Here is a 24,959-nt window from a genome sequence, read left to right as displayed (position 1 = left end):
GCAGATGATCGAGGGGCAATATGCAGCGTGCGGAGGTGCATCAATAGGCCGAAAGGTTCCTTTCCAGAGGTGTCCGAATTATGGCAACGGGAGTGGTTTTACGTCACGGCTCCCAGAAGTGCTAAGTGGGCGGCTGCCCCCTCTTTCCGCTTGGCCCCCCCCACCACAACTGATGTCATGGATTAGTAGGGGTCTGAGCTGGGGTCCAGCCAAGGACGTGCCTATACTGCAAAGCCGTACCCAAGATCTCTTCGAGGGAGATTTTAATTTGGTTGCGGCAATACAAGTTATGCTGGTTCGTCAAGTCTAGCCTTGCAAACGCCGGCCCCTACGCTTGTGGGAGTTCAACCCAGAGGGACCACGTGCCATTCAAAGTTTCCTCGGCCTGACGCACGAGGGGATGTACAAGTCATTCTTCGGATCTCAAGTGGAATGTCCGGATATCACCGAGGACGTGGGCCTGAGCAGTAACCGTGCCGCCGAACAAGTAAGAAATCCTCTAGCCCAACACGTTGTCTTTTATTCGAAGTTATTTCTCAGAGTTTGCTCTTTGACCAGGACTGCCTAACAAAGGCGAAGATGATTCGGTGTTTGGCCCCCCTCCCTGAGGGTTTGGAAAATCCGGTATTGGAGAAGATGCTCGAGGTCGCACCTTGCCCGGAGCACTTGAAGGAAGATACCGAGGGAGATAATACGGGCGGACGCGGGCCCCCATCGCTATCCGCTCCAACTGAGGGAGCGAGCGCCTCCACGAAGGAGGACGATCGGGGGAGGAAAAGGACTTCTTCCGAGGATCCGGAAGCCGAAGCCTCCAAACGAGAGAAGAGGTCTCCCACTGAGGGTCCTGCCTTGGGGTGTGCTTTTGCCACACAGAGTCCACGGGGGGATCAGCCCTCCAACCAGTCATAAGTGATCCAAAATATTTTAATAGCAAGGGTATGCTATATTTTTCCTCTGAGAAAATAACCACCGCATCTATCTTGCAGTTCGGGCCTCAGCCCCTCTCAAATGAGCTCGTCTTCGGGGGATCTTCTTCTAGAGATGATGGAGAGCGAAACGCCTCCCCCGGACTCCTCCGCTCTAGAAGCGGGCGACCCCGAAGTGTCGTCGCGGAGGGCCTCTCCAGATCCGGTGAGGCCAGAAGATAATCCCATAGACCCCCAAAGTCCCTAGTGTCCGTCTCCCGAAGAGAGCATACGAAAGATTCCGGCACCATCTGGTGTGCGGTCGGACGTTCTGAGGGAGTTGGTGGGGCGAGCGGCCATCTCAGAAGAGCACCGTACACTGATGGGTACGGTGATGGAGAGAATCTCGTCCGCTGAAAGCGGATTATATGTAGCCTTTATGAGTCTATTGACAGGCTTTGAGGTATGTGAGATAATATGTGATAGTACTGCACATGTTAGGTGTGCCCTGTGTAGATAGTAGCCCCTGAGACTCTGGTTGTCGTCGACAACGGCGGCGAACAGAGGATCATATTCCCTGTGTAGGTGGTGGAAGCTCCGGTGGCTAGCCGGACTAGGAAGTTTGCCCAATTAAAATGGCAACTGGATGCGGCAGACGCCGACATCGAGCTTGTTAACAAGAGGCTTGACGAGGCATAGGGTAAGTGTTATTATCCGATGAACGCCACATAGTAAGAGCAGCATAATGCCAGTATCTTTAATATGTTGTGACTGTAGATGGAGCTGGCACCGTGGAAGCCTTGCGGGCGGAACTTGCCCGAGCCAAGGAACAAGCAAGGATTAGTAATGCGGCTGCTTTGAAGGCAGCCGAAGAGTTGAAAGCCGAGAAGGCCACACATTGCGAGAGCCAGGAGAAGATGGCCAAGATGGCCGTAGAATTAAAAGACACTACCGACCATTGCCGGTTCTTTGAAAAAGAAAACCGAGCGAAGGCAGCGGACCTTGAGAAGGCCGCGGCGGCAGACAAAGACACCCGTTCTGCTATGAGAGCGAAGAAGGAGGAGCTGTGGGAAGCCGGGGATATTGTGGTTGGGAAACCCTTCATGTTACAGAGGAAGTTCGGAGATCCTCGGTGTGCCCCTCTGGATCGGCTGTTGAGTTCGGCAGATGTGTATATGGATTTGGCGGCGAGCGCTGCCGATGCGGCCAAGTACTTCCAAGGTCAGACAGATTGTGAAGTGGACAAGCTGTTCTGGACGCAATTCCACGTTCCAGAGCATCCGCTATGAGTGACCAGCTAGCCAAATGGTCCGAACTGAATAGGTTGTCCGGACTCGCCATGAGGTCTGTTGTGGATCAGCTATGGCCAGAAAGACCAAAGCCGAACAACTGTTTCAGCTTAGTGCAGCAGTTCCTTGATGCGGTGCCGCGCATTAATGTGATGAAGAGGTCGACGTGCATACAAGGCTCGCGGATGGCCCTTGCCCGTGTTAAAGCATACTGGGCGGAGATGGACGCTACCACTGTTGCGGCGCAGGGATCGGCCATAGGCCGGGTGGCTGCCGAGCACTGTTTCGAGGAGGTTCTCGAGGGTGCTCGTTTGATAGAGGCCCAGTGCTCGAAATTTTTTATGTTTGACTGATATGTATTTTCATTGTAAGCACAGTGCTTTTATGAATTTTTTATAAGGTTATTTTTATACTTTTGCCTGAAAGTAGTATGATGCCTCATGTGCGGCCGTTTATGTATACCTGTGTATAACCTGAAAGAATGCAGCCGTCGGCTTCAACCCCCACGCATAAAATGCGGGGGTGTTCGCAAAAAATGTGTGTTCACACTTAACCCAACGTCTTGGTCCTATTAAGGAGGTGATAGCGTAGCGAGCAAGGCAACCGGACTATAATGCTTTAACACTTTCACTTAGCCATAGGAGTTTGATAGTGGGGCTACTAGATAGCCCCTGGTGGCTCCGCACTCTCCCGATCGCGGGGTGCGTACATGCCTGGCCGGGAAACGGCCCTTCGTTAAGGCGGAGGAATTCTAACATTCCGATAGGTCACCGAGTGGTTGACCAGTCTCACGCTATATCATGACAGTCAGTTTTTGGCTTTCTCTACTGAGGTGCTCGTCCGGATGAACCAGGGCACAATCGTAGTAGTTCTCCTGGTGCTACCTTAGCCGGTAAAGCGGAACTTAAGGCACAAAAACATAGGAGCCGGGCAAACCCAACATTTGACCAAAGACAATGATTCGGAGCTGATGCATATAAGGCCAAACTCGCGACGCCAAACACTCCCCAAGGTATTCGGTCTTTATGGTATAAACCGGGCCTAAATAGTGCCCTTCGTAAGAAGCCCCTTGTGTCCAAGTACGTGGATTATTCTGACATGGCCACATGCCAAGACGCCAGCATCCTTCTCAACTGTGCTGAGAATTCGGTGGATATGTATCAACAAGAGACAGTAAAAAAGGTTTACGCAGGGTCTTAATCTAAAAAGAATCCTTGGAGCGGGTCCCTGCTGCACGTCTGCGCCTGTGTCTCCGTTGTGCCGTATCCTGGACGGGTGTAGCACGATGATTATCTGTAAAAGAGAGGAGCTTAGGTGAAAAAGCTGCCGTGCAAAAAGATAGTTTTTGAAAGAAATTATGTATAATTCAAGGTAAGTAAGAATTGCCGCTTGTCTGCGCACATTGAGCCCCTTGTATTTGTAATAGGGGTGTGATCATTGATCCGGTAAAAATTGCATATGGCTGCGCTGGACTCGTCTAACCGTGTCCGAGGTCGTGACGACCTGCTAAATGCTTTAGTTGGTGAGGCCGTTTTTAGGGTGCGGCTGCTAGGGTAGCCGCACGCTCTTCGGCGCGCAGAGATCGCTTAATACTTCCGTTCACTGTAATGATTCCACGTGGACCGGGCAGCTTGAGTGTGAGGGAAGCGTAGTGTGGTATTGCGTTAAAGCAAGCGAAAGCTTCGCGTCCGAGTAGTGCTTGATAGCCACTTTGAAACGGAGCGATGTGGAAGGTTAAATGTTCTCTACGGAAGTTATCGGGGAAGCCGAATATAACTTTTAGTAGCAGGGAGCCCGTGCAATGAGCCCCTGGGCCTGGCGTTACACCTTTAAAGGTAACATTGCTATGGCAAATTTTTGTTGGGTCTATCCACATTTCGCGGATTGTATCCTGGTATATCAGGTTTAGACTGCTCCACCGTCCATCAGGACTCGTGTGAAGTGGTATCCGTCAATTATTGGGTCTAATACCAGGGCAGCCAATCCTGCACGCCGGACACTTGCTGAGTAATCACGATGGTCGAAAGTGATCGGTTGAGACGACCAGTGGCAGGACTCTGCGGTGATACGCCTTCGGGCGTATTTTTCTGGGAGTGCCGTTTTGTTTCTGCCATTGATCACGTGTAACACATTTACTGTTTTGAGTTCTGTTGGAAATTTCTTTTGTTCCCCAGTGTCTTCCTTGAGAGGCTCATCCTCATCTTCGCTTGGTGTATCCTCCCCCTTGTTTATGGCATTGAGCTTGCCGGAGTGCTTGAAGACCCAACATTCTCTGTGGGTATGATTGGCTGGTTTGCCAGGGGTGCTATCGACCTGACATATTTGGTCCAGAATTTTGTTTAGGCTGGACAGTTCGTCTCTGGCGCCTTTAGGGGGCGGCTTTTGCTGACCTGGCCGAGAGCTTTTGAATCCGGCGTGTACTGCCGTGCTCTTCGTGATGTCTCTTTTATTCCGGCATTTGTTATTGCTGTTGCGCCGTGATTTCCTGTTTCCATCTCTAACTTCAAATGTACTGGGGTCACTGGAGCTGCATTGGGCTAGCCAGCTGTCTTCTCCCACGCAAAAGCGGGTCATGAGGCTTGTTAATGCTGCCATTGTTCTCGGTTTTTCTTGGCCGAGGTGTTGAGCAAGCCATTCGTCACGGATGCTGTGCTTAAAAGCTGCCAAGGCTTCGGCGTCCGGGCAGTCGACAATTTGGTTCTTTTTAGTAAGAAACCTGTTCCAAAGCTGTCGGGCTGACTCTCCGGGCTGTTGAGTTATATGACTCAAATCATCCGCATTCGGAGGTCAGAGATAAGTCCCTTGAAAGTTTGCCCGAAAAGTCTCTTCGAGCTCTGCCCAGCTTCCAATGGAGTTTTCGGGGAGGCCTTTAAGCCAATGACGAGCTGGCCCTTTGAGTTTGAGTGGTAAGTACTTGATGGCGTGGAGATCATCTCCTCGAGCCATATGGATGTGGAGGATATAGTCCTCGATCCAGACCCCAGGGTCTGTTGTTCCGTCGTATGCCTCTATGTTTATAGGTTTGAATCCCTCTAGAAATTCATGATCCAGCACCTCGTCGGTGAAACATAGGGGGTGTGCGGCACCCCTGTATCTGGGTGTACCGCGTTGTTTGGGTGTTTGTTGTGTTATATCGTATGCTGGGGCGCGCTTGCGTGGTCCATAGATGAATCTGGTTGCGCTGTCCTTTTGGTGCAAGCCCTCGCGTGAATCGCGTATTGTCTTGTGGGTGACATTGTTTGCTACTCTATGTTGGCCGTGAGGTCATCTATCCGGCCAGGTGGCTGTTTTGATTTTTGTTTGTGAGGGGTCTGAGGCCTCCTCATCAAATTCAGGTAGCAACTTCCGGTTTGGGTAGCTCTTGGTGGGGTAATTGTCGCCGTACTTCGCTGCTGTGTTGAGTACTTTACTCCATCTGATTTGGAGTGTGTCCTGCGCAGCCTTGAGCCATTGCTGCTGCTTTTTCAGACTCCTCGCTGTGGCAACAAGCCTTTGACGGGCATTCTGCTGCTCCGAGTGCCTGTCTGGCATTGTGTCGTCCGGACTATTATCTTTAACAGAATTGGTTTGTTCGGTTTGATTCTCCGTATTGCCGTGGTCCGGCAGTGGTTTGCCCTGCTCCAAAGCTGGGTCTGTGTTATCGTTATTTCTGGCGAGGCATGATTTGGGGCGGCACTTGCGCCGCCGCTTTGTCTGCTTCTCGAGGGAATAAGCCTTCGGAGCGTCCTTCCATTCGTCGTCGTCTTCTTTTGGTGTGTCCACCATGTATACGTCATATGATGAAGTGGATGTCCAGCGCCATGTGGGCGGTGGTTCCTCTTCGCCTCCCGCATCGCTGTCCATACCGTCGATGTCTTCGGAGTCGAAGTCGAGCATGTCGGTTGAGTCATCGACAGTGGCTATTAAGTGGGTGGTGGGTGGGCGTCGAATTTCTTCTTCGTCCACATCCCAATCCTGTTGGCCATTATACGGCCAGGGCTCTCCTGACAAAGAGAGAGACCTTAGTGAATTCAGAATGTCGCCGCAGGGCGAGTGCTGAAAGATATCCGCGGCGGTGAATTTCATGATCGCTGCCCAATCGGATTCGATTGGCAGGGGCGCAGATGGTTCGGGGTCCGGAAGGGAGTCCGGCACCTTGGAGTCACGGGCTGCACGGAGATTTATGCTAGTGTTCGGCTCGATCGCCGTTGAGACTGCAACCCCTGAGGCAGTGTCCAACCACCCGTCCTCGATTGGCGCAGTTGGCTGTAGAGCTAAGGGTTGGAGCTGATGCGGGCGCGGCTTCTGGGGTACTGTTCGGCGGTAGAGCTAGGTCATACCCATCGCGATAGTGGGGCGCGCCTGGCAGCGGCTCGAATCCATAGAAGATCAAGTATCTGCGGATGTCGGTCGTGTAGTTCAAACTTCCAAATCTGACCTGATGGCCAGGGGCGTAGCCTTCAATCTGCTCCAGATGGCCAAGCGAATTAGCCCGCAGTGCAAAGCCGCCGAATACGAAGATTCGTCCGGGGAGAAAAGTCTCACTCTGGACCGCATCGCTATCGATGATAGTAGGAGCCATCAAGCCTAACGGCGACGACACAGAGGAACTCTCAATGAAAGCACCAATGTCGGTGTCAAAACCGGCGGATCTCGGGTAGGGGGTCCCGAACTGTGCGTCTAGGCCGGATGGTAACAGGAGGCAAGGGACATGAAGTTTTACCCAGGTTCGGGCCCTCTTGATGGAGGTAAAACTCTACGTCCTACTTGATTAATATTGAAGATATGGGTGTTACAAGAGTAGATCTACCACAAGATCAGAGAGGCTAAACCCTAGAAGCTAGCCTATGGTATGATTGTATGTTGTGATTGTTGTCCTACGGACTAAAACCCTTTGGTTTATATAGACACCGGAGAGGGTTAGGGTTACACAAGGTCGGTTAAAAAGGAGGAGATATCCATATACGTATTGCCTAGCTTGCCTTCCACGCCTAGTAGAGTCCCATCCGGACACGAGACGAAGTCTTCAATCTTGTATCTTCATAGTCTAACAGTCCGGCCAATGGAGATAGTCTGGCTGTCCGGAGACCCCCTAATCCAGGACTCCCTCAATCACCATCATCACCAGCTTGACACCTTGATCTCCACCGTAGCATCATTGTCATCTCGCCAACTTTTGCTTCAACGACTATCGCTACTGCTTAGTGATGAAGTAAAGCAATTACATGGCCATTGCATTTCATACAATAAAGCAACAACCATAAGGCTCCTGCCAGTTGCCGATAACTTTTAAAAAACATGATCATCTCATACAACAATTTATATATCATCACGTCTTGAGCATATCACATCACAACACCCCCACAAAAACAAGTTACACATCCTCTACTTTGTTGTGGCAAGTTTTATGTGGCTGCTACGGGCATCTAGCAAGAACCGTTCTTACCAACACATCAAAACCACAACAATTTTTTGTCTAGTGTGTTGTTTTAACCTTCAACAAGGACCGGGTGTAGTCAAACTTGATTCAACTAAAGTTGGAGAAACAGACACCCGCCAGCCACCTGTGTGCAAAGGATGTCGGTAGAACTAGTCTCATGAACGCGGTCATGTAATGTCGATCCGGGCCGCTTCATCCAACAATACCGCCGAATCAAAGTAAGACGTTGCTGGTAAGCAGTATGACTATTATCGCCCACAACTCATTGTGTTCTACTCGTGCATATAACATCTACGCATAGACCTAGCTCTGATACCACTGTTGGGGAACGCAGTATTTCAAAAAATTTACCTACGATCACGCAAGATCTATATAGGATATGAATAGCTACGAGCGGCGAGAGTGTGTCCAAGTACCCTTGTAGACCGAAAGAGGAAGCGTTTAGTAATGCGGTTGATGTAGTCGAATGTCTTCACGATCCAACCAATCCAAGTACTGAACATACGGCACCTCCGTGTTCAGCACTCGATCAACACAATGACGTCCCTCGAGCTCTTGATCCAGTTGAGGACGAGGGAGAGTTCCGTCAGCACGATGGCGTGGCGATGGTGATGTTGAAGTTACCAGCGCAGGGCTTTGCCTAAGCACTACGACGATATGACCAAGGTATGTAACTGTGAAGGGGGGCACCGCACATGGCTAAGAGAAGACTTGGTGTGCCTTTGGGGTGCCCCCTCCCACGTATATAAATGGGGGAGGAGAGGAGGCCGGCCATAGGGGGTGCGCGCCATAGGGGAGTCCAACTAGGATTCCCAATCCTAGTTGGAGTCCCCTTCCTTTCCAAGAGAGGGAGAGAGAGGGAAGGAGGAAGAGGGAAGAAGGAAAGAGGGGGCGCCGCCCCCATCCCTCGTCCAATTTGGACTGGCCATGGGGGGCCTCTCTTGTGGCCCTCCTCTCCTTTCCACTAAGGCCCGTGAAGGCCCATGAACTTCCCGGGGGGTTCTGGTAAGCCCCGGTACTCCAAAACTCATCCGAAACAACCCGAACCATTCTGGTGTCCGAATGTAACCTTCAAATCTATGAATCTTTACCTCTCGACCATTTTAAGACTCCTCATCATGTCCGTGATCTCATCCGGGACTCCAAACAAACTTCGATCATAAAAACGCATAACTCATAATACAATCGTCATCGAACGTTAAGCATGCGGACCCGACGGGTTCGAGAACTATGCAGACATGACCTAGACACATTTCCGGTCAATAACCAATAGCGGAACCTGGATGCTCATATTGGCTCCTACATATTCTACGAATATCTTTATCTGTCAAACCGCATAACAACATACGTTGTTCCCTTTGTCATCGATATGTTACTTGCCCGAGATTCGATCATCGGTATCATCATACCTAGTTCAATCTTGTTACCGGAAAGTCTCTTTACTCATTCCGCAATGCATCATCCCGTGACTAACCCATGATTCACATTGCTAGCAAGGCTCATAGTGATGTGCATTACCGAGAGGGCCCAGAGATACCTCTCCGATACACGGAGTGACAAATCCTAATCTCAATCTATGCCAACTCAACAAACACCATTGGGGACACTTGTAGAGCATCTTTATAATCACCCAGTTACGTTGTGATGTTTGATAACACACAAGGTGTTCCTCCGGTATTCGGGAGTTGCATAATCTCATAGTCAGAGGAACATGTATGTGGCACCCCGGCTCAGAGAAACCGGAACGCCCCGTATTCCAGCCCAGAGATCAAGGAGAAGTCTTCTATAATACGGCACTGCTTGTCATAGAACAAATCAGCTCTTATTACAAAGGATAATAAATATATGGGTCTGATGTTACAAAGAATCACATCACCACAACGACACTATGCCAGCGATACTACACTTGCTCTATGCTGGCAGTGGAACAACGACGAAGGTGGTGAACTCCACTCCACAGGGACTCTGGCTGGGACACGATCTAGCTCGCACGGACGGAAACCTCGACAAGAACTCAAGCAATCATGGCATCACCCACAATCTGGCATGACACGCCAGGTTAGTAGATTGAATGTACTTGCAAGCTCACAACAAGCAAAAGCATCAAGGCAAGACAATAACATAGAATTCAACGGGTTAACAAAATTAACATCTATCATGATGCGAGAGCAACTACTAAGCATGATATGAAACTACTACAATACTGATAAACCAACATCTCAATCTCAATGAACCACCTCACGGTTGGCTATCCGGCCAAGCAATATACCATATCGATCACCTCGTGATCCACCTGATCACCTCGTTATCAAATCATCCTCATGATCACCTCGTGATAAAATAATCCACATGATCAAATCATCCACATGATCACCTCGTGATCAAATCATCCACATGATCACCTCATCATAAAATCATCCACATGATCACCTCATGATCAAATCATCGACATGATCACCTCGTGACCACATCACAACTGAATGATCATCCTTGAGATCATCCCAACATCATCATCAACATCCTTCCAAACTGTTACTGCTCACAATATAACAACATATACATGACCTATAAGTCATTCCGTCATGTGAGTGTTGATTGAATGGTGTGACCTAGTACGAACTTATGCCCATGACCGAGGATGCGACTATCGATAGATTGAACACACACACTCTACAGAGGTAGCGCACTTTACCTACACCACGGAATCCATGGCCTCGCACTCCCATTCGGGTGGACCAACGACATTCTGACAAAACAGATCTACTTCCATGACACCCTCTCGGCCACTCCGTCCAATACCCCCTTTGGGTTCAGTCCTGGGTTGCCCCGTGCCTACCAAAGGCATCAACGGCCACCGTCGTGGCAAAACAAAAACCGTCCCAAACGGGGACAAAAGGCACCTAACAACAACTACGGAGACACAAGGCTTATGTCCGCCTACTTGATCAGGGTAGCGCGCGCCCATAACCTTCCCTTGTTGGAGGCACCGGTGAGAGACATGGCAATAACATCGCATTAGGGCCTTCCCATAAAGGCAAATGTGGTTGCACTTCAAAAACCCAGTTCGGTGGCACCTGACCAACTTAATGACGGAATTTAACCCCAAAAATATAACAGTGATAACTGATCCTCCGCTATCATCTACCAACCTGTAATCCAAGTCATGGCAATATCCAACAAATAATCCAAAGCATACTATCGACATATCAAAATACTCTAATAATAGCATAACACTTCTATCATGATGAATCCAAGAACGATAATACTACTACTCAAATATCAAGCACTAGCTATCCAACTACGATCCACATGCAAGCATCATCTCCAACATCGTACTCCAAAACAGAATATCAGCTAGCATCATGATGAAAATAAAAGTACCCACCAATAATCCAAAGGCAACATGATACCCAAAGTAAAACTCGGAAGCATAATTCCATCATGAAAATAATCATAATAGCCACTAAGAATCCAAAGGCAACATGTCATCCATACAAGATGCAAAATATTAAACCTAGAACTCCAAACAGTATCATGGCAAAAGCAAGATCAAACAATACTTCGGGAAATGCCATGAACAAGATCACATGTAGCTAAAGCAATATTTTTAACAAGTTTAAATAGATAAACTATGTCACTGCTTTGCAATCATGCAAATGGAGCATGTGGCTTGCCTGGGGTGAAGGGATTCATCGGAAAGGAGTGCGAGAAACTCATGGAACGAATCATTGGAAATCTTTCTCTCTCGGGGGGGGGGGCTAAATAAGGGCAAGGGAATTATGGTCATCTTTAGAATGTTAACACATGGTGAAAATGATACCAACAGAACGGGCTCAACGAGACGAAGAAGTGGGCTTTGGAATCACCTCATTCGGAGTTAGAATCAAAAAGATATAAGGGTTTTTCTGCCAGGGAGCTATCTGTAATAAAATCATCACAAATAGGCCCTCAACCGGAAAAAGCAACACGCCTTTTTAAGAATATGTTTTCCAGAAGGGAAAACACATTTCGGTCTGAGGGAGAGGAGGAATACGCTTTTGATAAGAGAAAACGTAATCAAGTGGACTACGCCTCCACTTATCCAGTGTGGCAAAGGCGGGGCCGGGGCTTGGGATCGCCGATGCTTGGGCCCGTGGGCTCCACGGCCAGCTGGCAGGTAGGGGGTCGGCGTCGACTTCTTCCCTCGTCACCCGCGTCTGGCCAGGGCAGGGACGGCCCCCGACGGCACTCGCCGGCGGCACAGGCCACCATAGGCGGCGCCCGGCCTACCCACGGATGCAGGGGAACGAGACGGAGGCGGCCCTGGGCGTAGCAATCACCGAAGATGGACGAGGCGACAACATTTTTTACGCCGGCGGGCGGTGATGTCGGGCAGATGCAGGCATGGCGCTCCGGGCCACCAGAAGAGAAAGCGAAGATGCAGGGAGGATCCGCGTGATCTTGTGGGTCTACTGGTGGTGGAAGAGAGAGGGGAGGGAGCTCGGCTTGCTCGGATTCGAGCAGAGGCCGTTGATGGCCGAGGCGGCCATTGGAGGGCTCAGGAGCTCTTGGAGCTCAGAGAAGGGGTCGGGGAGGCTTCCAGGAGTGAGTGAGGTCGAGTGGTGAAGAGAAACGGGGGCGGGGTGGCTTATATAGCCGAGGGGAGGGGTGTTCAGTGCTGTCGTCGCCGCGAACGCGTGGCTGGCGCCGCGAAATCATGTGCATGCACGTGAGGTCGACGGTGGGGGACGGAGGAGTTGCAGTGGAGGGTCTCATGGTGCAGAGGAAGCCAAGGGAACACGGGGAGTAAGAAGACGTCTAGCTCTGAGCCAAACCTCCACTGTTCGTCCATGGGCATGCGGTGACGAGCGTCGGTGAGGAAGCGGACAGAGGGGGAGAGGGGTCCAGGATAACGGCGACAACGAGATGAAGCCACTGGACAGGCTCACTCACGCGAAGAAAACGAGAGGGGAGAGGACGAAGCAGAAACGCCGCCCTGGACGCGGCCACTGCACAAAGAGCGCATGCACAGGCATGCCGTCATCGTAGTCACCACGTGAATCAGGAAATTCAATGCTCTACAGCACCCAAAATGTTATCTAGATGATGGTCCCTCCAAGATGGAGCATTGATGAGGCCATGGCTTGATCTGGGGAGCTATGGTTAAATGGTAACTAAGCTCTGAAGTTTACTGCATCAAACTTGGCAGAGCACCGCTGATCAACAGGAAACTGATTGGGTTAAATGGTCTTGTCTAGGATGATTAGCTTAGGGAAGACTACGATCCTGGAGGTTTTAGAGCATAATGGAGCACAAATTAATATAGTTGCTTTGTAACTCACATTATGGTCCAGAAACTAGATCAGGAAGGTGCACTCACACGGAGGAGCCAATTGAGCTGAAATTGGGTAGATCATGATGATTTGGACAGGTGGTGATGCTATAAAAATTTCATACCAATTGGACAAGCCAAAATGCCACTTGCTTCACAAACATCTTCACTATCCAGAAACTTGGGAAAATTCAAGAGAATTATTGGCTTGATGAATTGATCCAAAATTACGTGGAGAGAGGTTTGATGGATAGGATAAGGTCCTGGAAACTTTTCAGCCAAAGTGAAGCAATATAAAATATACTTGCTTCACAACCTGAAAATATTGACAGAAGGAAAGATTTGGTCCTGTGCTCACATAGATGATTGGATGGGGCTGAAATTTGGAGGAGTGTTATAATATGAGCACATGAAGAGGTATGGGAAATTTCAACTCATTTGAATACTCCTAGATAGTACTTCCTTCACAATGCGTTCTGTCTGACAAAAACTTTGAAAAATTGCTGAGGAAGATTAGATGGGCAAATAAAGTTAAATTTTGGCATGAGTAAATGATTTGGATGAAATAGCATGCCCAAAAAGTTTGGGAGCAATCCAGAAAGGATAGGTGGCACTTCCTTCACAAAAACCCATACTAGACAGAAATGTAGAATAATTATTAAGGAATTATTCTTGGGCTAGGACATGAAAGTTTGGGAATGTTTGAGAAACATATGACCCAAAGAAATTATAAAAATTATTTTGGAATTTTGGGAGTGATAGAAATATAGGTTGCTTCACAACCTAGTGCAGACATGGTTATTCCTTTAATAGAAAAAGGAATATTCTTGAGAAAAGAATTTTTGGGTTTGGCTAAAATGGAAATGACATGGTCTAGGGATAGATTTGAGGATGATGAGTCACTTGGGAGAAGAAGAAATGATGATCTGCCAGGTTGCAAGGCAACATAACCACTCCAAAAAGAAAAACTGAGCAAAAAACAAATAAATCAAAGGAAAAAAGAAAAGGGCCAAAAGCCAGGCTGTTACAACTCTTACCCCCTTAAAGAAATCTCTTCCTCGAGCTTTGGTTGCTCAGGGAACAATTATAACTTGAGAACACTGTTTCCAACTCGGGTATCCTTTTTTCTTTATTTATTGTTCCCCCAAGAATTTCAGATGATCCACTTACCTTGCTCTGGGGTGGTTTGCTTCACCTTTCCCCAAATTCTGGCAGGTTTGTGCTCATATACCAAACCCTTTTGCCGACGTTGATTTTTCCATATCTGCGGTGATACTCAATGGATCTGAGCATAAATTTCCTTTGGTCATGAAAACCTTTTACTTCTTCCCTGGGGTTTGCTCAAACGAATGCATGTCCTCCGGTTTCAATAAATGCTGAGAATCATGGCCATTCTCCGGACGGGATCTGACTGCTCACATGAGGTACTGATTTATCTTGACTGGTTTCTTGGGCTCGAGCATGAGATATGTACCAAAGATTCGACTGCCTTCTGTCATGAGCGATATAACAGGGCATGGATTTAGAGTTGTGTCGTACCTGAAATATTAACATCTTGGGGCTGTCCTGACAGGTGTGCTGGCGGAAAGATACTTTTTATGACCTGTTGTACGTACACTTGGTTCCACCAGTGAATATACCTAGTCTGAGCTGATTGTTCAGCTTTTGACGTTCTCATGTTATCGGCATACCCATCTGTGGTAGTAGTCCGTGAGATGCTTTAGCACTGCCATTGAAGTCAAACTGCTGAGGTTGCAAAGAATCTTGGATCTGACCGAACAAATTTGGATACTCCACCCTATCCATATTAAGCAGTTCAGCAGGATATGAAGTCCTTGTAGAACAGAGTAATCCGGCGAGGGCATGCCTTTGTGGCTCCCTATGGAATTAGGGCTTTCAATCGACTTCGGTATCCGAACCCTGATGGTCGCGCAAAAATTATCATCATACCTTTGATGTCAGTCTCATCCTTTGACGGTCATGATTTTCTTTGTCAGAATACCTTATTGAAATAACTTGGCCACACATGTCCATGATTCTTCGTATGACCATGGACTGGGTTAGTGCATTATTCCTTGTGCTTGTTTCCTGACCTGGATCCGCACACATACGACATATATTCGGGGCAAGTAGCTGTACAGAGTTCATTGCTGAGGCCAATCATACAAGAAGGTGACAAGGTATCTATGATACCTCCTTGTTAGTTGCGGGAATAATGACTTTGGTATCCATTGTCAAGACTGTTGATGCTGCGTTGTCAGCTCGAGAACTCATCGATCTTTTCATTACCTGAGATGTATCTCTGCTTATCTTCCTTTGCATGATTCATGAGGCTATGGGATCCGTACTTTCCATAGGTATATCCGTTGGATCCTTGTCGTACCTCGTATGAGCGATTGATATGATTGGGGATGCATGCTCGCCATATATAAGAAGAATATCCCACCAAACACTTGATTCTTGGGGTAGGCATATGTCTTAACTGCATTGTACCTCTGAAAAAATTATTGTGAATCCGATTCTCGAGCTGTACTGCCATATAATGCCAACTCACCGTATAATCTCTGAGGATAGTGCAATATTGTAGCACTGATGCGGACTGAGTGGCTTATGAGAGGAGCCATCCGAGTAGCTTGCTGTGGAAGACTCGTTAGCTTTTGCCCGAAGCTTTTGGCTGGGTAGCGTGCAGAAGAAGTCTCGATAGCTTACACACAAATCTTGGCCTGGGTATTGTGCTGGAGAAGCCCGGGTTTCGTACTTGAGAAGCTTCTCCTTGGGTCTGCTGGTTGGGAAAATTTCAATTCCTTCTATCAGAAGCCTTTATTGAGGTATCTTGCTGTGAAATATGAGGTATCTTGGGCCGGAAACTGTTCACATATCATGCCGAGGAAAATTGAGGAGCCTTGCATCATAAATTTCTTCCGATAGAGTGTGGAGGAAGACTGAGTTTCTTATATCCAAATCTTCATACTGATATGCAGACTGAAATCCATCCACACACCCATAATATTATGTGGCTGATTACTTTCATGAGAAAATTGTTTGACTGTCTTCCTTGATCATATAGCTCATTCTGACTTTTTTAGAGTATAACATATTTCAAGCATCATTCATTGCTGAGCCAAAACTTTGTATATGATCCATACCTTGTACTGGAACTATTCCATTGACCTTGCAACTGACTTGTCTTTCTGCTGTCTAGATCATACTATGTGAGGGTTTTGTACTGATGTAGACTCTACGCGAATAATCAATCCGAGACACTACTAGTATTTTGAGCAGATATTGATGCTATAATGTAGTTGACTGGGTAGACCATAATGTTTAGCTGAGCGTCTTCCAAAATTTTGAAATCCTTATTGCTTCTTGAAGTCCGGTGTCGGTTGATGAGCAACTCTTTATAGGGGAAAAATAATGTAACACCAGGGCCCAAAAAGAAAGAAGCAAAATAAAACTCAAATAAACAAAAGTACACAACAAATCAATTCACACACAAACAATGTCACATATTACTGCTAGTCACACAATATACACGCCTACTTAAGCACACAAATCTCACGAGATCTCCGGTTCTACGATCTAGCATGTTGTGTCGGTGTGCATGGAGACGAATCAATGTGTGGACGAATTGGTGCAAACATCGCTACACCAAGTGCTGGCTTAGCCAGGTAGCAACCTGGACTAGCTCAGAGGGGAGGACATAATTGTTAACCATCTAGCGGGACACGAATGTCGTGACCACATTATTATAAAGCGGACGGAAAAAGATCTGTACTTATCCAAGAAATAGGATAGCAAGGAAAAACTGAGTCGGATGACATTGCCCTTTTTATGATGACTGAGACCATTAAGGGTTGCCAACATGACAAGATAAAAAGGATGATCCGGGATGGAAGCATGTCCATCACCAAAATGATAGGTGGGGCTGAAAGAAAGACATCGACGCGATACCTGAGCACTATTTCTGCAAAGAGTGTCGGGATCACTTGGCATCACACTGCTGGGACAGAAACAACACCAAACACCGAAAGAAAAAGGAAACTAGAGAAATGCAAGGGCTAAGCTATAGTGGATCCGAACTGGTGCCAGCTACACTCACTAGATAAACCGTAAGCAACAAATAATAAGGCTATATGCATGCTATGCGGCAAACCAATGTAGCAACCAAATGCAATAAACAAGCCATACTATATACTACCTATTTCTACCGGTTTCTACCGCTCACGCTGACTAGGGCGTCCTACAGCCAAACCTACTCTGATACCAAGCCTGTGGCACCCCGGCTCAAAGAAACCGGAGCGCCTCTTATTCCAGCCCAGAGATTGAGGAGAAGTCTTCTGGAATACGACTTTGCTTGACATAGAATAAATCAGCTCTTATTACAAAGGATAAGCACGGCGACACTACGCCAGCGATACTACACTTGCTCAATGTTAGCAGCGGAACAACTCGTAGCAGCGGAACAACTACGAAGGTGGTGAACTCCACTCCGTAGGGACTCTGGCCGGGACACGATCTAGCTCGCACGCACAGAAACCTCGACAAGCACTCAAGCAATCATGGCATCACCTACAATCTTCCATGACACGCCAGGTCAGTAGATTGAATATACGTTCAAGCTCCAACCAAAAGCATCAAGGCAAGACAATAACATAGCATTAAATGGGTTAATAAAATTAACATCTATCATGATACGGGAGCAAGTACTAAGCATGATATGAAACTACTACAATACTAATAAACCAACATCTCAATCTCAGTGAACCATCTCACGCTTGTCTATCCGGCCAAGCAATATACCATATCGATCACCTCATGATCCACCTGATCACCTCGTGATCAAATCATCCTCTTGATCACCTCGTGATCAAGTCATCCACATGATCACTTCGTGATAAAATCACCAACATGATCACCTCGTGATCAAATCATCCACATGATCACCTCGTGACCACATCACAACTGAATGATCATCCTCGAGATCATCCCAACATCATCATCAATGTCCTGCCAAACTGTTATTGCTCACGATATAACAACATATACATCACCTATAAGTCATTCCTTCATGTGAGTGTTAATCGAACGGTGTGACCTAGTACAAACTTATGCCCATGACCGAGGACGCGACTATCGATAGATTGAACACACACTCTCTGCAGAGGTAGCACACTTTACCCACACCACAGAATCCATGACCTCGCACTCCCATTCGGGTGGACCAACGACATTCTGACAAAACCGATCTACTGCCATGACAATCTCCCGGCCACTCTGACCAACACACCCTTTGGATTCAGTCCTAGGTGGCTCCGTGCGTACCAAAGGCATCAACGGCCATCGTCATGGCAAAATAAAAACGGTCCCAAACGGGGACAAAAGGCGCCTAACAACAAGTACGGGCACACAAGGCTTATGTCCACCTACCCGATCAGGGTAGCGCGTGCCCATAACCTTCCCTTGTTGGAGGCACCAGCGAGAGACATGGCAATAACATCGCATTAGGGCCTTCCGACAAAGGCAAATGTGGTTGCACTTGAAAATCCCGGTTCGGTGGCACTTGAATACCTTAATGATGGAATTTAACCCCACAAATATAACAGTGATAACTGATACTCCACTATCATCTACCAACCTGTAATCAATGTCATAGCAATATCCAACAAATAATCCAAAGCATACTATCGACATATCAAAATACTCCAATGATAGCATAACACTTCTATCATGATGAATCCAAGCACGATAATACTACTACTCAAATATCAAGAACTAGCTATCCAACTACGATCCAGATGCAAGCATCATCTCCAACATTATACTCCAAAACAGAATATCAGCTAGCATCATGATGAAAATAAAACTAGCCACTAATAATACAAAGGCAACATGATACTCAAAGTAATAATCCAAAGCATAATACCATCATGAAAAAAATCATAATAGCCAGTAAGAATCCAAAGGAAACATGTCATCCATACAAGATGCAGAATATTAAACCTAGAACTCCAAACAGTATCATGGCAATACCAAGATCAAACAATACTCCGAGAAATTCCATGAACAAGATCACATGTAGCTAAAGCAATATTTTCAACAAGTTTAAATAGATAAACCATGTAACTGCATTGAAATCATGCAAATGGAGGGGTGGCTTGCCTGGGGCGAAGGGATTCATCGGGAAAGAGTGCGAGAAATTCGCGGAACGAATCATCAAAAATCTTTATCTCTCAGAGGGGGCTGAACAAGGGCAAGGGCATTATGGTCATTTTCAGAATTTTAACACATGGTGAAAATGATGCGAACGGAACAGGCTCGACAAGACGAAGAAGTTGGCTTTGGAATCACCTCATTTGGAGTTAGAATCAAAAAGATATAAGGGTTTTTCTATCAGGGACCTATCTATAATAAAATCATCAGAAACAAGCCCATAGCCGGAAAAACGAACACACCTTTCCGAGAATATGTTTTCCAGTAGGGAAAACGCATTTCGGTCTGAGGGAGGGGAGGAATACGCTTTCGATAAGCGAAGACATAATCAAGTGGACTACGCCTCCACTTATCCAGTGTGGCAAAGGCGGGGCCGGGGCTTGGGGTCGCCGAGGAGTGGGGCCCCTGGGGTCCACGGCCAGCTGGTGGGGAGGGGGTCGGCATCATCTTCTTCCCTCGTCTCCCGCGTCTTGCCAGGGCAGGCCAGCCCCGATGAGGGAGTCCTGGACTAAGGGGTCCTTAGGCGTCCGGCCTGTTATCTATGGGCCAGACTGATGCTCTGTGAAGATATGAAGACCGAAGACTGTACCCATGTCCGGATAAAACTCTCCTTGGCATGGAAGGCAAGCTTGGCGAACAACTATGAAGATTCCATCTTATGTAACTGACTCTATGTAACCCTAGATCCCCCGGCGTCTGTATAAAGCGAAGGGTGTAGTCGGAAAGGATATACTCAATACCGTACTCATACATGCTAGACTTCTAGGGTTTAGCCATTACGATCTCGTGGTAGATCAACTCTTGCAATACTCATATCCATCAAGATCAATCAAGCAGGAAGTAGGGTATTACCTCCATAGAGAGGGCCCGAACCTAGGTAAACATCGTGTCCCATGTCTCCTGTTACCATCAGCCTTAGACGCACAGTTCGGGACCCCCTACCAGAGATCCGCCGGTTTTGACACCGAAATTAGTGCTTTCATTGAGAGTTCCTCTGAGCTGTCGCTGAAAGATTCGATGGCCCCTTCAATCGTCAATAATGACACTGTTTGCGGAGAAACTTTCCTCCCCGGATAGATCTTCATGTTCGGCGGCTTCGCACTGCGGGCCAACTCGTTTGTCCATCTGGAGCAGATCGAAAGCTACGCCCCTGGCCATCAGGTCAGATTCGGGTTCTTGAACTACGTCACGGACATCCGTGGAGACTTGATCTTCACCGGATTCGATACCGCGGCGGCCGCTCCCGGTCACCCCAATGATAATAACCTAAATCTGTAATCGGGTAGCATCCAGGAGATCGCTCCTGTAATCGCTCTGGCGCAAGAGCCAGAGCAGGCCGCGCCATCCAAAGACGAGAGTATTAACCCCACCTCGGAGGCTGCAGATTCCACGACGTTGGAGCTGCACATGGACCTGGTGTCACACGATGCCTATGCCACCGGAACGCCAGACTCGTCTCTGGCTGTAGGTTCCGAACCGTGCAAGCCCGCAGACGCCGAGCTTGATCGTTTATCGATCTTCAAATTCAGCGCCGCAGACATCTTCCTGTACTCGCCTTTGGGCGATATGCTAAACTCATTAAAAAACCTGTCCTTGGTGGAGGACTATCAGCCGAACTATATCCGGCTCGAACTAGGGGCTGACGATGGAGAATTTTACTTCCCACCCGCCACCCACTTTATAGCCATGATCGAGGATTTGACCGACGAACTTGATTACGACTCCGAGGACATCGATGGTATTGACGACAATGCCGGAGAAGAAGAGGCCCAGAACCCGCCGTTCACCGGACGCTGGACGGCCACTTCCTCGTATGACGTATACATGGTGGATGCACCAAAGGAGCACAACGGCGATGATAAGGAAGACCCAGTTGAGGATAAACATTCCGAAATATAGTCCAAGCGTCGGCGTCAGCGGCGCCGCTCTAAGTCACGCCACAGTAAAGACAGCAACACCGGCACAACAGAAGAAGACACTACGGAAGGTGCCATAGACAACGAAGACCCCGTCGATAAAGCAAACAAACAAGATGAATGAGAAGATGAACAGGTTAGCCATGTTAAACAGGCCACACACGAAGATTCGGAGGACAATAATTACCTTCCGCTCTCTGAGGATGAGGTGAGCCTCGGCACAGAAGACTTCATCATTCCCGAGGAACCTCTTGAGCTGGAATGCTTCAAGCACCAGCTAATAGCCACGGCAAGGAGCCTGAAAAAGAAGCAACAACAGCTTCAAGCTGACCAAGATCTACTCACTGATAAATGGACTAATGTCCTAGTAGCCGAATAATACGGCCTCAAGTGCCCAACCGAAAGCTACCCAAAGCGCAAATTGCTACCTCAGTTCAATGAGGAGGCGCCGGTGTACATACCACCATCACATAATATGGCCGACCGACCACCACGTGGTCGGGACAAAACGGCAACTCATGCCTAACACCAGCCCGCCCCGCCTCATCACTCGGGTAGAGGTAAATTAGCCCACGACCATGCATATGACCTCTGACAGAACCTGAACAATAAAGCAGGACATACCAGATCTATCTACGGATCGGGAGGACGCGCCTCGACACGCGACAATGGCCACCTATTCGGATGTGACAAACCCAGTCATGCGCGGGCTGAACACCGCAGACGGACTCTATCAGAACTACGTCATGATACAACCCAATATAGAGGCCCCGCACACCCTCATTGCTTCACTAATGAGCTCCTGGATCACAAATTCCCAGAAGGATTCAAGCCCGTGAACATAGAATCATATGATGGAACCATGGACCTCCATGCCATAAAATACCTCCCTCTAAAACTCAAAGGGCCAGCTCGGCATTGGCTAAACATTATGCTTGAAAATCCCGTTGGCAACTGGGAGGACTTGGAAGAGGCTTTCCTCGACAACTTCCAAGGTACATATGTTTGACCTCCCGATGCTGATGACTTAAGCCATATAGTTCAACAGCCCGGAGTGTCCGCCAGGAAATTCTGGACAAGGTTATTAACTAAAAAGAACCAAATTGTCGACTGTCTGGACACCGAAGCTCTAGTAGCTTTCAAGCATAGCATCCGCGGCGAATGGCTCGCTCGCCACCTCGGCCAAGAAAAGACAAAATCCATGGCGGCCCTCACGGCACTCATGACCCACTTTTGTGTGGGGGATAACAGTTGGTTGGCCCATAGCAAAATCAATGCAAGCGATGCCGGCACCCCTGAAGTTAAAAGCAAGAAAGACAAGTCCCGGCGCAATAGATACAAGCGCCAAAACAACAGTGACAACACCGAGGATACGGCGGTCAAATCCGGATTCAGTGGCTCTAAGTCCGGTCAGCAGAAGAAGCCGTTCCAAAAGAACAATTCGGGCCCATCCATCTTGGACCGCATACTTGATTGTCCATGCCAGATTCACGGCACCCCCGACAAGCCTCCTAATCATACAAATAGAGAGTGTTGGGTTTTCAAACAGGCCGGCAAATTAAACGCCGAGAACAGGGACAAGGGATCACAAAGCGAGGACGATGACGAAGAGACACGACAACAGAACACAGGGGGACAGAAGAACTTTCCCCCTCAGGTCAAAACGGTGAACATGATATATGCTACCCACATCCCCAAGAGGGAGCGCAAGCGTGCCCTTAGGGACGTCTACGCGATAGAGCCAGTCGCCCCAAATTCAATCCATGGTCATCATGCCCGATCACTTTTGATCGCCGGGATCACCCTACCAGTATCTGTCATGGAGGCTCAGCCGCACTGGTCTTAGACCCAATAATTGATGGGTTCCACCTGAATCGAGTCCTTATGGACGACGGTAGCAACCTCAATCTTCTCTATCAGGATACAGTGCGAAAATGGGCATTAACCCACAAGGATCAAGTCTACAAAGACCACCATTAAAGGAGTCATTCCAGGCGTAGAGGCCCGTTGTACGGGCTCAATCACATTATAGGTTGTCTTCGGATCTCCGGACAACTTCCGAAGCGAGGAGTAAGTCTTCGATATCATCCCATTCTGTAGCAGCTATCATGAACTGCTCGGACGAACTGCGTTTGCTCGATTCAACCCAGTACCACACTATGCTTATCTCAAGCTCAATATGCCCGGCCCATGGGGCGTCATAATAGTCAATGGCAATACGGAATGCTCTCTCCGTACAAAAGAACACACTGTTGCCCTTGTAGCAGAAGTACAAAGCGGCCTTCTCAAGCAGAACCTTCATTCGGCTGCCGAGCCCTCGGACACCCTTAAGAGGGTTTGAACTACTCTGCAACAGGAGAGCTTGGCTCGTCAGGAGCTCGACTAGCAATCCGGCCTCCGTCTTAGTCCTGATCAAGCGGTAGCATGTGCGCTGCGCATACGGAACTACGCACTCAAAATTCCATGGGCATCGACGGAGTCATAGCTAGCTTGTGATCCACGGCATGGCTCAACCGATATCGGATACACACATACTTTCACTTCTGCTTGTTTTCTTGCAGGTTTTAATCCTACAGGCCCCATCGGGTGGTCTGGTTATCGGTCCTCTTGAAGGATAAATACACCAAGATGGCGAGGAGCGTAGACATACGGGGACTTTTTAGGTGATTCCGTTAATGATAACTCTACCTGTCTTCCAGGACCCACATACATCTCTCCCCTGGTTTCGGCATGTTAAATAGCCTGTTGCTTATTGCACTACTTGTATCAATGCGCCTTGACGTACTAATTACATTACAATGAAAACAGTTTGTAGTTGGAGCTGTAGGACCCCAACTTTTTACCTTTACATCTTTTCTGTTTTCTTTTTTCTCTTTTTTTCAGTTTCCCTGTGGATAACCCCATCAGGTAGCACCCATACACTTTGGTACATTTTGATGTTTTCCAGGGGCTTTATAGCACCCCACATTACTGCAACAAAAGTCCGAACACTTCTTATAAGTATAGTTCGGCACCCCGAACTTAGCATTATATGCATTGTCTCCAAGTCATGTCTTTGGTCAATAGTTGGGTTGCCCAGCTCCTGTGCTCGCTACCCTATGTTCCGCTACATCGGCTAGGGTAGTAAAGGGAGAACTACTACAATTGTGCCTTGGTCTAAACCGGATGAGCACCTTAGTAGAGAAAGCCGAAAACTGACTGTCATGATGCGACGAGAGCCGATCAGCTGTTCGGAGGTCTCAAATCATTTGAGATTTTTCCGCATTACGCGAAGGATCGGTACTTCCCGATCAGACGCTGACAACACTCTGGTTCGTATACTAGGGGCTGCGCCTATGTTTTATTATAAAACTCCTATGGCTAAGTGATGGCGTTCAAGTCGTATAGTCTGGTTGCCTGGTTTGTTGCCCTAAACAACTCCTTCAAGGACCATATAATTCGACCAAGATTGTTTAGATACCATCCCGAACACCTCTGTACTACCTATGTGAGGGCAAAAGCTGATGACTGGCCAACCCTCATATTTCATGCAACACGGCCGCATACACTAATAGAAAAAGGGCTATAGATGGGATTGACACTAATGGCGCACCAGACAAGCGGTGCGCCATTAGTATATACTAATGGCGCACCACCTTCTGATACGCCATTAGAGTTGAAACTACTAATGGCGCACCTGGCCCAGGGTGCGCCATTAGTATCAAAAAAATATATTTTTTAACTAGTGCGCCTGTCCAAACATACTAATGGCGCATCCAGACACAGTGCGCCATTACTAGTTTAAACTAGTAATGGCGCACCTGCCGGAAAGTGCGCCACTAATGTTGTTTTTTTTATTATATTTTTTATTCCCTTTTTTTCAAAACTACTAATGGCGCACTGTCCCACGGTGCGCCATTACTAGTTTAA

This window comes from Triticum urartu, chromosome 4A (genome assembly GCF_056163025.1).
Source record: "Triticum urartu cultivar PI428250 chromosome 4A, HENAU_Tu73, whole genome shotgun sequence".
Lineage (NCBI taxonomy): Eukaryota > Viridiplantae > Streptophyta > Magnoliopsida > Poales > Poaceae > Triticum > Triticum urartu.
This window is presented reverse-complemented; position numbering follows the sequence as displayed.